This window comes from Macrobrachium nipponense, chromosome 3, assembly GCF_015104395.2.
Source record: "Macrobrachium nipponense isolate FS-2020 chromosome 3, ASM1510439v2, whole genome shotgun sequence".
NCBI classification, from domain to species: domain Eukaryota; kingdom Metazoa; phylum Arthropoda; class Malacostraca; order Decapoda; family Palaemonidae; genus Macrobrachium; species Macrobrachium nipponense.
The window spans coordinates 48,198,900-48,205,058 of NC_087202.1; positions in this window are offsets into that span (position 1 = coordinate 48,198,900).

Below are 6,159 nucleotides of genomic sequence, written 5' to 3' on the forward strand. Positions count from 1 at the left end.
AACTTCTTGCTTCTTTCCGTACAATTTTTACGTCATTCATTATTGTCTCTCATTTCAGTCTCAACCTTTATGTAACTCCTCGAAACCCCTTTTTGTAAAATTTTCTTGATTTACCTATTTTCTTATGACTTCTTAGACGTCCATGCTCTTATCTTGGAAGCTTCCATTTTCACGTTTATCCCTTTATTCATTATGATGTTGTTTATACATGATCGTATTGTATTCATTTCTCACATTTTTCACTATTTCCCTTTTATCTGCCTTCTTTAGACGGGCCTTTTTGTAAATATTTTAGCATTTTTATATCTAACTTCTTAACTTATATTTTTATTTCCTTTCCATATTCATCGTATTTCTCCTTTTGTACCTTAGTCAATTTTCTTACCTTTTCTGCTTTTATGTTCATTTCCAACCCTTTATTCGTTTTGATTTTGTTTTCGCATATTCATATCTTTCCTCTTTTCTCATATTTTTCCATTGTCTCCCTTTTATTATCCACCTTCCTTAGCGATCTCATTTTAAAATCATATTTTGTTTCACTATTTTCATACCTAACTTCTTGACTCATATTTTAATTTCCTTGTTATATTCAACGTACTTTCCTTTGTTTTATTGTAGTTTATTATGGTCTTTTTATCTTTCAACTGATAATTCCTGAACGTCCCTCGTCTTAATCTTATTTCGACTGTTTTCCTTTTTGAGATCTCCTACCCTGGCTTCTCTCAGGGCACTAAGTGCAGGTGTCATGTCGCTCCTAATCTGATCCATCGTCTCTCGATACAATGCTTCATCGAAGGCGACGTGGCTTTGGTCTCGAAGCAAAACACATTTTGGGAAGACGGAGCGTCTCCTGAGTGCATCCGAAATGAGAAGATTAGCTGCGGGAAAGTTTCCAGGCGAACTGTCAGGGAGGAAACGTCAAGGGCCGCTTGCGCGCGTCTTTTTTTTTTTTTTTTTTTTTCTTGTGGAAAAAATATATCATTAATACTGTTATCATTACATCGAGAAACCCTGTAGTTTTCATATAATTATTATTATTTTTTTTTTTTTTTTTTTTGCTCTATCACAGTCCTCTAATTCGACTGGGTGGTATTTATAGTGTGGGGTTCCGGGTTGCATCCTGCCTCCTTAGGAGTCCATCACTTTTCTTACTATATGCGCCGTTTCTAGGATCACTCTTCTGCATGAGTCGTGGAGCTACTTCAGCCTCTAGTTTTCCAGATTACTTTTCAGGTATCTTGGGATCGTGTTTAGTGTTCCTATGATTATGGGTACAATTTCCACTGGCATATCCCATATCCTTCTTATTTCTATTTTAAGGTCTTGTTACTTATCCATTTTTTCCCTTTCTTTCTCTTCAACTCTGGTGTCCCATGGTATTGCGACATCAATGAGTGATACTTTCTTCTTGATTTTGTCAATCAACGTCACGTCTGGTCTCTTTGCACGTATCACCCTATCTGTTCTGATACCATAGTCCCAGAGGATCTTTGCCTGATCGTTTTCTATCACTCCTTCAGGTTGGTGTTCGTACCACTTATTACTGCAAGGTAGCTGGTGTTTCTTGCACAGGCTCCAGTGTAGGGCTTTTGCTACTGAATCATGCCTCTTTTTGTACTGGTTCTGTGCAAGTGCCGGACATTCGCTTGCTATGTGGTTTATGGTTTCACTTTTCGTATTGCTCTTCCTACGTATGGGAGAGATGTTATTTTCATCTATCATTCTTTGAACATATCTGGTTCTTAGGGCCTGATCTTGTCCCGCTGTTATCACTCCTTCAGTTTCCTTCTTGAGCTCTCCCCTCAGTAGCCATTGCCACGTGTCATCGCTGGCTAGTTCTTTAGTCTGTCTCATGTATTGTCCGTACATTGGTTTTTTATGCCATTCCTCTGTTCTGCTGGTCTTTCTCCTGTCTCTGTATATTTCTGGGTCTTCGTCTACATTTATCAGTCCTTCTTCCCATGCACTCTTTAGCCACTCGTCTTCACTGGTCTTCATACATTGCCCCAGTGCTCTGTTCTCGATGTTGACGCAGTCCTCTATGCTTTGTAGTCCCCTCCCTCCTTCCTTTCGTGTTATGTATAGTCTGTCCGTATTTGCTCTTGGGTGTAGTGCTTTGTGTATTGTCATATGTTTCCTCGTTTTCTGGTCTATGCTGCGAAGTTCTGCCTTCGTCCAATCCACTATTCCTGCGCTGTATCTGATTACTGGCACTGCCCATGTGTTTATGGCTTTTATCATATTTCCGGCGTTGAGTTTTGACTTCAGTATCCTTGAGTCTCTGCATATATTCTTTCCTGATCGTGTCCTTCATCTCTTGATGTTTTATATCCCCTCCTTCCATTATTCCCAGGTATTTGTATCCCGTCTCATCTATGTGTTGGATGTTGTTCCCATCTGGTAGCTTTATCCCTTCAGTCCTTGTTACTTTGCCCTTTTGTATGATTATTATTATTATTATACTGACAGATTTTGTGTCAGACGTAAATGAAAAGCCTCGATAAAATGTAATATTTCACTCTGAAAAAGTCATACTTGAATTTTATGTCTTGACAGTTTGATGGCGTAGGTCACGTGACATGGCGGCCATATTGGATTATGTTGAAAACCTGTGGTCATCTCCTCCGAAAATTATTTAAGGAATTTCTTCATATTTCTCGTGTTTTAATATATATATATATATATATATATATATATATATATATATATATATTATATATATATATATATCAGTCTGTTAAAAGACTGGGTTGCAGCGGCCGGTTTAGTTGGCCTTGCACTCAAAATCTTTGAAAGTTTATATAACTTTAAGACTACTTGCCAGATTTCATCCAAATTTGATATTTATGTTACTGTGGATGAAAAAAAGCGGGCCATTTGTCATGTGAGCTGTATATATAAAAGATAAAAAAAGAAAAAGAATAGAGAAAATCCACACACATAAATGAGATATTACAAATACACACCAGGGCATTGAAATGTCAATCAACTCACCTCTTCAACATTAACCGTTAGCCTATAGCAACTGCGTCACTGCACTAGGCTGGCTATTCTTGCCTTAATGATTCACAGGTCTATAAAAGCTCACAATCTATGCCTCACTAGCTCTTCCCACTCGTACAAACGTATGCACGACTTCCGATAGACACTCCCCTGATCCGGACTTGGAACCGGATAGGGTTCTCGAAGCCTCTATACTGATTTCGCATCCGGTGCACGTGATCTGTTGCCTCGTGCATTCGAACAGACCAACGTCACAGATTTTCAACGAGAACGTTAGGTTGTCCTACTGCCACAGCGCGGAGTTCGAGAGCTTTCAATTGTTTGCTCTTTGCCCCAAAAGGCCTCACCACCGTGAGTTGATTGGCATTTTAATTCCCTTGTGTATTTGTATTATCTCCTTTATATTTGTGGATTTTCTCCTTTTTTTTTGTGAATGACTCGTTATAATATTATGGGAATTGCTCACATTTTTCTGTGTTGCATAACAAAGGGATTTTTTGTTTGACAGGTGTATGTGGTTAAAAGCCACAATCATGGGAAACAGTGAAATAACTTTCCAGACATGTGTCACAACAGTCTACTAGACTTGTTGGGTGTGAGATGGTTTATTTAGTAACGGTGATGGGAACGTGACTTTGGGTTCCCTTTTATTGTATGTTATTTGAAGGTATGGTTAGATAACCCCTTTTTTATTTCCATTTAACTAGTATTGTGTTTGGTTTGCCAAATAAGCTCTATTTTTGTAGTTAGTGTTTGATTTAAACACCATAGGCAGAATGGAGGTATGAGAGAGAGAAGGATTTTTCCATTCCTGAAACCATCTTTCCCACCGTTATCTCCACATTAAGGGTACGGTTGCCTGATACGCCTTCTCCACTGCATTCTATCAAAGGAATCATCAGGCATCATTTATTATTTGGTAAAGGGGGGGGGGTGTACGACGGCATGCCCTTGCTGTCATCAACTATAGTCACTGGCAGTGGGTCTAGCCATTTACTAAAACTTAAGACTGCAAGGCAGCAGCTGTCCTTTCAGTCGCCTTTTACGACACGTAGGGCCTACGGTGGTAGTATTCTTACACCCCTACCACAGGATCATTTTCCACAGCTGAACTACGAAATGTTAACTGCAATTTCAGATAAGGCGTCTCTCATAGATGACATAAGAGTGGTGGCAGCGGTTTAAAATTAGGTTTTAGGGTTCATCCCCACTCCAAAGAGAAGTGTATGTGTGGTGTGAATGAAATAGGAGGTAGGTGTACACTTCGAATACACATTTTGTTTGTCGTTGGGCGTCGTTTGGGAGTTTTGACTCGGAGCAGTTTGCGTTTGTAGTCACTGAAGGATAGTTGCTGACTTTGCGTTGCCGAGCAACCGGGCGTGGTACGTGACTTTAGTCTATCTTGGGAGTGCCTGGGGAAGGTCTGATAAATACTGTTTTAGAGTGAAACGCAGTAGTGTTTTAAATGTGTATAAAGTACTCTGTTAGGGGTCTTAACTATCTTATCCTCTTCCCTTATCGTGTTTTTGTAAGGGAACAAAGTGAGTTCAGTTTTTTCCCTTCTTTTGGTTTTCTTGCCCCTCCCCCCCCCCCCCCCTCCTCTCTCTCTCTCCTCGTGTTTCTCTACGTCTCGTCTCTCTCTCTCTCTCTCTCTCTCTCTCTCTCTCTCTTTGCAATTATTTTTATTTCCTTTCGCTCTTTGAGTTATTATATGATCACGACTTTTTTTTATGTATGTAGGAGTGTTTAACGTGGGATTGGAATGTGGGCGAGTCGTCGGTTTTTGCTTAGATTGCAATCTCTCCTCCTGGCAACTGGGGCCTTTGACGACATATATATATATATATATATATATATATATATATATATATATATATATATATATATATATATATATGTATATATATACTATATATATATATATATATATATATATATATATATGTATATATATACATATATATATATATATATATATATATATGTATATATACATATATGTATATATATATATTATATATATATAATGTATATATATATACATTATATATATATATATAATGTATATATGTGTGTGTGTGTATGTATATAGGACGTTTGTTAATTCCAAATATTTAAGATATGCAGCCATGTGGAAACCCAAGTATACCCGGATGCTCGCATCAGCCATTTACTGATTGAATTCATATTCATTATTACCTCGAAGTGACTATGAAATGTATATTAAAGTTTCACAGTATGAATGTCAATATTTCTCTACTCTCGTACTATTTAAATATATTTTGTCCTTGGTGCTATTTTATAATTTCTGTCATTATAATTGTTATTATTATTATTCATTATTCTGCTTAAATTTAATACTTACTTATATACGTAGAATATATGCCTCCTTACAGCTTCCATAAAATTACTTGCATGTCGTCATCTTCGATGTTATTTGTTGTTTTTGTCAGAAGAAAGAACTAACCGTTAAGTTCTTTGGCAAGTATATTTCATATTCTTTCTCGATTTTAAGCCTTATTCTTAAGGAATCTGCTCGGTCTCGTAGCTTCCCTTTTTATCTTTTTCTTCATTGACCTCCTTCAAGTTCACTCTTTCCCACAAGTAGTGCATGAATAATTCTTTCCGTCCAAAATTGGCCTCCTCCCTTCCTACCTAACCTTTGAGTTCTCTCTCTCTCTCTCTCTCTCTCTCTCTCTCTCTCTCTCTCTCTCTCTCCCCTGAAGCTGCTGATACAGATCTGGTCAATTTCTCTGACGATGCCCGACAAAACCTGATGTGTTTCCATGTTTCCAAAATAAGTTCCTCTCTCTCTCTCTCTCTCTCTCTCTCTCTCTCTCTCTCTCTCTCTCTCTCTCTCTCTCTCTCTCTCTCTGTGAAATTTTAAAGTTGCCTGGTATCATCTGCCATTATTTTCGACCTGAAAGTAAATACTAGTAGTTGGTCTGTCGTTAAAGACCAAGCAGAACCAACACTGCTAACAAAGTACTGGACCTATTCTGTAGATGTATTATACAACATTTTCGAAGGCTTATCCATCCTCGCTTTGGGCGTCACTGCTTTTGTCCTTTTGATTTGTAACTGTCCATAAAAACTGCTTGAAGCACAGGGCACTGTGGACTCCTTCCTTCCTTCTTGCGCCTTCTTCTCCTCAAT